This window comes from Nothobranchius furzeri, chromosome 12 (genome assembly GCF_043380555.1).
Source record: "Nothobranchius furzeri strain GRZ-AD chromosome 12, NfurGRZ-RIMD1, whole genome shotgun sequence".
Lineage (NCBI taxonomy): Eukaryota > Metazoa > Chordata > Actinopteri > Cyprinodontiformes > Nothobranchiidae > Nothobranchius > Nothobranchius furzeri.
The window spans coordinates 48,176,381-48,184,545 of NC_091752.1; positions in this window are offsets into that span (position 1 = coordinate 48,176,381).

The window sequence follows — 8,165 nt, forward strand, 5'->3', positions numbered from 1 at the left end:
CTGACTTGGGGCTTGTTTTTTTAAACATTTATGTTAAAAGACTGTGCCGAACAATACGTTTATGCAGAAAGATGTTAGTTTTAATAACCTAAAACATTTAGTAGCATGAATGTGACGTTGCATTCAGATGGATTATCTGAAATTTGTTGGCTAATAATAATTTGTACCACATCAGCATGTTTTTCTGTGCTGAATGCGCCACACGTTTTCTTGTTCAAAGTCATTCCTGCAGCACGAAGGTTGCAGGTTCGAAACTCGGCTCGGCTGCGGCCTTTCTGCGTGGAGTTGCGTGTTCTCCCCATGCATGCGTAGGTTTCCTCCGGGTACTCCGGTTTCCCCCACAGATCACAACATGCCCTATAGGTTATAAATTGTAAGTCGCTTTGGATACAAGCGTCTGCTAAATAAATAAACATAAACATTCGACAATGACCTAGAAATCTCAAAATGGAGTTTGCATTGTTGCGGGACCTGTTTGTCTTCTTGCTGATTGTTGTAGAGACAGCAAACAGGTAAGTGATAACATCTTGTTGTCAATGATTTGTCTTGCAGATTTTTTTATTTGTAAGCAAACTCCTTGCAGGTCCTGAGTGAATGTGGGCTCAGTACATTCAAAGTATAAGTAGACATCAAAATCAGTGTGCGTTAAAAGTTCTGAGAAAGTGCTTTCATCATTTAAAGACCAAGTTCACAGATAAATCCTTTTGTGCTTGTTATCCATCCATTTTCTTGCGCTTTTCCGGAGTCGGGTCGCAGGGGCAGCAGCCTAGTTCGAGAGACCCAGACTTCTCTCTCCCAAGCTACTTGGGCCAGCTCCTCGGGGAGGATCCTAAGGCGTTCCCCGACCAGCCGAGAAACTCCTTCCAGCATGTCCTGGGTCTTCCTTAAAGAATAACTAAACCCCAAAAGAACTTTTCTTTGCTTAGAGTCTGCTTAATTGGGTCTTTACAAATGCAATCTTTCTGTTTCTGTGCATTTTTTGACATGTTTATGTAAACTTGATCAAATCTAGAATCTAGGTCTAAAACGTCTTAGGTTTGAACTGTGGCTACTGCAATTCAAATTTGTGATTGACTGGGACTGGTACAATTTCACGTCATCGGTACAGTCTCCTCCCACTCCCCCTCCCTCCCGGAATAGAAATTCCCCACACTTGGCCATGCCACTCCCTGCCTCCTGGCAGCTCCCACTTTCATAGCAATTTTAAAATCTTGACTAGGGGTGGCGTTACGATAGTGTGCCTTTTTAAGGTCTTCTCCCGGCTGGACGTGCCTGGAAAACCTTACCAGGAGGCATCCTAACCAGATGCCCGAGCCACCTCAACTGGCTCCTTTCAATGTGAAGGAGCAGCTGATCTACTCTAAGCCCCTCCCAGCTGAACAAACTTCTCACCCTATCTCTAAGGGAGAGCCCAGCCACCCTGCGAAGAAAACTCATTTCGGCCGCTTGTATCAGCGTAATATAATCAGTCTAAGCTTCACATGCAGGCTAAACGTTAAAATGGTCTTCTTATCCCTATCTTGCATTAGCCTCAGATAGGAAACAGATGGGGGAATCACTCTGATGAAAAATGCCTGACATTTGTACGTTACATTGCTAAATTAATGGACTCACCCATCTTGGCTTGAATGGTGGTGTTGATTTAGCATCCAGGAGAGAGCCGAGTTAGTCTCGGTTCAGAAAGGCTAACAGTTAGCATTAGCAATTCCACAACAGGGAAAAACTCCTTCAGGCTTGTGCTATTTGCGGAGATAAAACAACAACGTTGCAGAGTGAACACTCAGTTGTAGAGTTGCATTACTGTTAACCAGTCAGGCAAGATGTCCAGATATCAGGAAATAAGACTCCAAAACCTTCTGTGTTACCTCTCCTGTGGCTCAGTTAACTAGTTTGGTTAGCTCAGGCAAAGAAACAGGAGCTAAGCTATCTAGGAGGATGAGTTCGGTTGGAGGCTGAAGGCAAGCTGCTAGGTCTGACCTTATTGACTTTGTCCACAAAGAAAGACAGGCAGTTTTCACAGTGCATCATAGTGGATGGAGGCTGTAGGAGAGACAATACTGCTGATGGTGTGAAACAACACCTTGGGATTCCCTTTTCTCCGGGACACCAGATTGGGAAAATATGCAACCCTCGTTTCTCTGACTGCAGAGTTACAGGAGGTCAGAAGATCCTGTAGGTGCAGCAGATGGACATGGAGACGGGGTTTCTTCCACAAGTGCTTAATTCTTCTGCACTGGTGCTTCCAAAATGTTAATTTTCATACTCGGGTCAAAAGATAAAAAACAAAACAAATGCATAAAAATCTACAGCTCAGAGTAAAATTGTCACAAATATTCAAGATCCATTGTGTGTGTGTGTGTGTGTGTCACTATTTCCGCCGACTGGTTTGTTTGCAGACTTTTTTTTATTAAGTGCTATATAAAAAATCCTTTCTTGTCCTTTGTGTGCTTCTGGGAAGTCTTTGGATGGACAAGTTCAGTTGACCAGATTCAAGACCGGAAGAGACGAGCAGAGCCACTGGGCCAGCCTGAAATTCTGACAACCCCCAACACCCAAGCACATTCCATTGGCCATCATCTGTGGCTGGCCACATTTATGATTGAAAGGCAGCTAACGATCAGTAATTTAGTCATTATCAAACCAAGCAGTCATTTGACAAAGCTCTGGTAGAGCTGGGGGAATCAGAAAATGCGAGGAGGGTATCGCTGCAGACCCGGATATCGCAGATTCAGGCCGACTGCAGATTCAGGCTTGTACTGTTTTTGAGACGGCGCCGTCCACTGTTTGCTAGCATTCCAAGATGGAGTACGATCGGAGAGTGAGTATAGAACGTGGAGAACAGTATTTGTTTAATTAGTAAGAAGGAAGAAAACCGAAAACATAATGGACCATCCAAAGGACCAATAATGCAGCTGGGTTATAAATAAAGTTTAACTGTATTAAAATGTATTCAGTTCATCATTGCAAAGTTCCACAGCTTTCTGCATAGAAATTAATGAGCCATTTGTGTTTTGGTCCATCAAGGTGTTACGAGGTGGTAACTTTTATTATTAAAAGTTACTCAGGAGTTTTCAAATTTGTATTCTGAGAACTACTTCACTGAAGCTTTTAACAACGAATAAACAATTTTTAATACGCTTCACCAACAATTACACCATTTTATATGTAACTGTTAAACCAGGGTTTCTCAACAGGGGCTGTAGCGCCCCCCCCCCCCCCCCCCCCCCAGTGGGTGTTCAGACTATATAAGGGGGCGGTGAAAGTTTTTTGCCACTGAAGGGGGTGCTGAGATGCTAAGGGTGGGCGCTAGCGGTACAGGACATTCATAACAGACAATGGCTCCGAATAAAAATAAGTGTTGACAGTCCAATGTGGACTACCTTCGGTATGGATGTATTCCTTCACCCACGAATCCACAACTCCCCATGTGCCCGCTTTGTGAGCAAGTTTTTTCAAACGAAGCAATGAAACCCTCCCGGCATAAGGAGCACTTGTCCAAAATGCATCCAGACAAAGCTCCAAAGGAACTGAACTATTTTCAGGTAATTAAAAGAGAGACACTCTAAAAGAGGTAACATTAGTAGTGTTTGCTCGAAGCTCGAATTTACTGGACCGAGGATTATTAGCTTCCTACAATATCTCATTACTAATAGCTAAAAACATTTTTTATGATACTTTTTTTAATGACATATTTGTTTTAAACAGTTTCAAACTCGAGGCTGAATTTTTTTTTAATTATGATTTTTGTATCAAAAACTTTCCGTTTCTCTTTCATTGGTGGGCAGTGAGGGAATTCAGCATGACTTGGGGGGGGGGGGGGGGCGTTTAGCTGAAAATGGTTGAGAAACCCTGTGTTAAACTGTAGAAGCTTCTGCAGCAGGCGTGAATCTGTGGTGTCCAAGTCTGCAGCCGTGAATCTGCAGTTAATCTTGAATTTGCGGTTGCAGTTGGTCCTTTAGATGTCGCTGTCTCAAAAACAGTACAAGCCTGAATCTGTGGTCTCCGGGTCTGCAGCGATTGTACTACTGGAAAATGCTGGGAGTTCTAGTGTTAAAGAGGCGAGCATGGTTGGAGGGTGTGAGGGATGCGGGTATTACGTCTGAAAGGGTGGGGGCTGTGGGAACGGAACTCCCAACTGGGGGCTGAGGGGGGCTCTCATTGAGTGGACGCAAAGCTCTACCCTTCCTCACTGCGAACATCAGAGGAATCATAAAACAAACACAAAAAAAGGGTTATAAATACTAGCTTCACGTAGCTCAAAGCCGAGTTCTAAATCCTAACTTGACATAATTGGTTTTCCTTGCACCCCCTTAATAGGATAAAAGTAGGTCATAAATCCCCATCTTGACATAAGAGGGTCTAGGGGAGACCATTTAATAGGATTAATAGGGCTCTCCCTTAGAGATAGGGTGAGAAGCTCGGCCATACGGGAGGGGCTCGGAGTAGACCTGCTGCTCCTCCACAGCGAGAGGAGCCAGTTGAGGTGGCTCTCGACTTAGGCTACTACCCCCGCGACCCGACTCCGGATAAGCGGATGAAAATGGATGAACGGGTCATTAAACAGATGTCATAAATCACATCTTGACATAAGGTGGTCAACGGAGATGGTCATAAAAGGTCATAAAGCAATAAAACTGTCAAAAGTTTGATGAAGGGTGGGGTTTCTTTCTCTTTTATTTTAAAGGCCTGAAAATAGAGGCCTTCAACTAAAAGGGCTCTGACCTTAACAAAAGGGCCTAACTCAAGGTGACTTATTTCTTAAAAGAGTAAATAACTATAAACACAACAACCAAAGGAAGCACTCTCCAAAATACAGCTATCGGGTAGTATTACTTGAACCCATACAACCAAAAGAACGCTCTCTGTCTGAAAAGAAGTACAAACAAAAAAAGCCTCACTATACGCTTCTAACAAAGTTCTCAAGCGCTCAACGGTCAAGAGCTAATTAATGAAAATCTAGAGTACGTAACAGAGACAAAATTAAGGCTGCTAGTTTAACTAAGTCTCCTAAGACGCTAAAGAGACTAGACAAAAGCAGCTAAGTTTAATAAAGTCTCCAAACACTCAAAAGGGGACTAATCCAACACCTGAGCTCTCAACCAACTCCTCTACTTCCTCCTCTCTACTCTCTCTTTCAACTCTTTCCGGAGTATTTTTCTTATCCGATGGCACCATCTAGTGGCTGACAAGCGTATCACACAAAACCGCTGTTCCTCTGCCTTTTTTTTTACAATGGCGACTTCACGTTTCTGTTTATAAATGTGCTTCTGTAGCCGACAAACAGAGCTAAAACACGTTGTTTTATGAGTATTATTCTCATGTCATATTGTGTTTTCAGTTTCCTATTGCACTGAGCTCTGCCTGGCAGGGGGTGTGCTTAGCAAAAAAAAAAGACGTATTGCTTATATCACAGTACATGATAAGATAATCACTTTTACGGATTTCTGACAACTCATACATAATTTCCGAAGGAGGATAACTCTGGAAAGCAGCTAGCAACTGCAGCTGATTAGCTTGATGGGGAACAGCTGGGTGGAGCCATCCGCAGGCTTCACTGCATGGAGCGGAACACGACAGGAAAAACATCTGCAAAATAACAGAGCAAAAATAACAAAATAACAGAGCTGAACAACAGCAATGTGGTGAGATAGGCAGGAAGGTGTGCGGGTTTACCCCTGGGGTTGTAACAGTCAGTCACTACAATAATGGTCTGGTTTCCATCCCCAATTCAATTACCCCATCAAATCCCGCTCTGTCTTTTTTAACCGGTCTGCTCCAGGGTTCACTCCTGCCCTACACTCCAGGAAAGCCACTAACCAAAGGCTCGAAAGACTCTATAAGAAAACTGGTCCCACTATCCATGAAGACTTATACTCTGCTCAGATTTCTGTCCACTGACTCCATTTCTCATGCTAAATTACAGTATTACTCCGGTCTCATCTGTTCCATCCTGTATTGTAGTTCCAACCTGTATCTGTATTTATGTGGCGAGCGGGGCCACTTATCAATTTAGAAGTACAACGCCACCTGATTATCAGGAACCAAAACCACTGAACCTAAGGCACATAAGTTCATTTTTACAAATCAAGCTTGAGACGGAGTTCCATTCCACATAAACAGGGATTTTATTAAAAGAACATTAAATTGAGTTTAAAATAATCTACTAAAAAACACCATGCACCTTCAGATCAACACAGATTAAAACCAAATCAACTTAGGCTGAGGCTGACTAATGGGACTGCCTAAGAGAGCCCGGAACTTAACTCTCTGAACAAAATACAAACCACAAGTAATTTCACCCCAATCACTCATACTCCACTCCGCTGGTTTCACTATTTGGCCGCACTCAGTTCATCCAGTTAAAATCTTTCACTTTACAGCCCTCCCCAGTCACTTCAGGTGTACCTCAGAGCTCTGTCCTGGGTCCCCTCTTCTTCATAACTTATCTACTCCCCCTTGGTATTATCTTCCGCAAATTTGACATCCAATTTCACTGTTTTGTGGATGACACCCAGCTCTACATCTCCAGTAAACCTGACTACACTGTCACACCCTCCTCCCTTACTCACTGCCTTTCAGAAATCGTATCTTGGTTCACCTCAAGCTTTCTCAGACTTGGTAGGTGCTTTTATAGGACACACCATGCAGGTAAATCGGCGTATTATTACCGCAATGGTATGTCTTTAAACGCGCCATGCCGGCATGGCGTTGCGCGAATATTGCGGCATTCGTTCCACCTCGCTTGGTAGTAATATTGCCGCATCAGCCCCTCGCCTCTGACGGCTAATCGCGTGTCAGCCCCGCTAATCCCTTTGGAGCGACTGTGGGAGCCCCCCCCCCCCCCCCCCCCCGCAAAAGAGGGTCGTCGCGTTAGTCACGTATACTGTGCGCCGGGTGCCGGCCGGAAGGAAAGCCGGTCAGATGGACGCGGAGACCATGGAGCTTTTGGCTGTGCAAGCGGAAGAACAGATTAGTTGCCTTTTTACGGGGACGGTGAGAGACAGCCAGTTGTTCGACAGAGTGGTGAAAACACTGGCTGAGCGGGGCGTCAAGCGGGACAAAAAGCAGGTCACAGCAAAGCAATAAAACTGAGATTTTTCTCGTTGGCACCAAATCCTCTGTCTCCAAAAACATTGATAGCGCTAGTCTCTCCCTCTCCCCAGGTTGAGTCTGGGTGTTCTCCTTGACAGTAAATTTTCTTTTCATGCCCACATCAATAACATTATTCAGTCAAACTACATCCATCTTCAATCCATAAATCATCTTCACCCCTCCCTTATCCCTCACGCTGTCACCATTCTTGTCCACAGCCTTGTCACTTCCTGCCTTTACTACTGCAGTTCACTTCCTTTTGTTCTCCCCCACCAACCCCGTCATGAATTACAACTGATCCAGAATTCAGCAGCCCGTATTAGCACCAGAACCCCTTCCTTTCACCACATCACCCCGGCCCACCAGCAGCTCCACTGGCTACCAGTTAAATTTAGGCCCACTTTCAAGATTCTCCTCCACCCCTTCAAAGCCATCCACAATCATTCTCCTCCAAATATATCAGGTCTCATTAATGTTGCCATTCCCTCACGCTCTCTCAGATCCTCTACCTCCCTCCATCTTGTTGTTCCTCCTGCCCGCCTCAGCACCACGGGATGCAGAACTTTCAGCCGCTCTGCTCCCCGTCTTTGAAACTCACTCCCCCCAAACATCAGAAACATTGACAGCTTCACCCTTTTCAAATCCAGACTTGAGCTGCGCCTCGCCTGGAAAACAGACGAGAGCAGATGGAAGCAGCAGGGGGAGTGGCTGAAAGCCGGCGTTTAAGTCGTCGGACACAATTTCCTGCATGTGTAGCTCGGGGGTGACGATGGCTGAAGATATCGTGTCTGCGTTCACTCTTGTTTAATTTTCTATTTTAATTCCGGTGCCTGTTAGTAGCTGAAACACATCCTCACGTGCTTGTGGATATCATATATTGCATATGAAGACATGACTGTAATAATAAGTAAAGGTTAGCAGCTGTAGGTTTAGTGTGCTCATAGGAAACGTGACAAAAGAACACAATACACATTTCTCTTTATGGCCTATATAGTTGTCATCATCAACGTTACAGGATTTACAGAATGCATGTGACCAACTAACATTTCATTTCATCAAACTAACATATAACC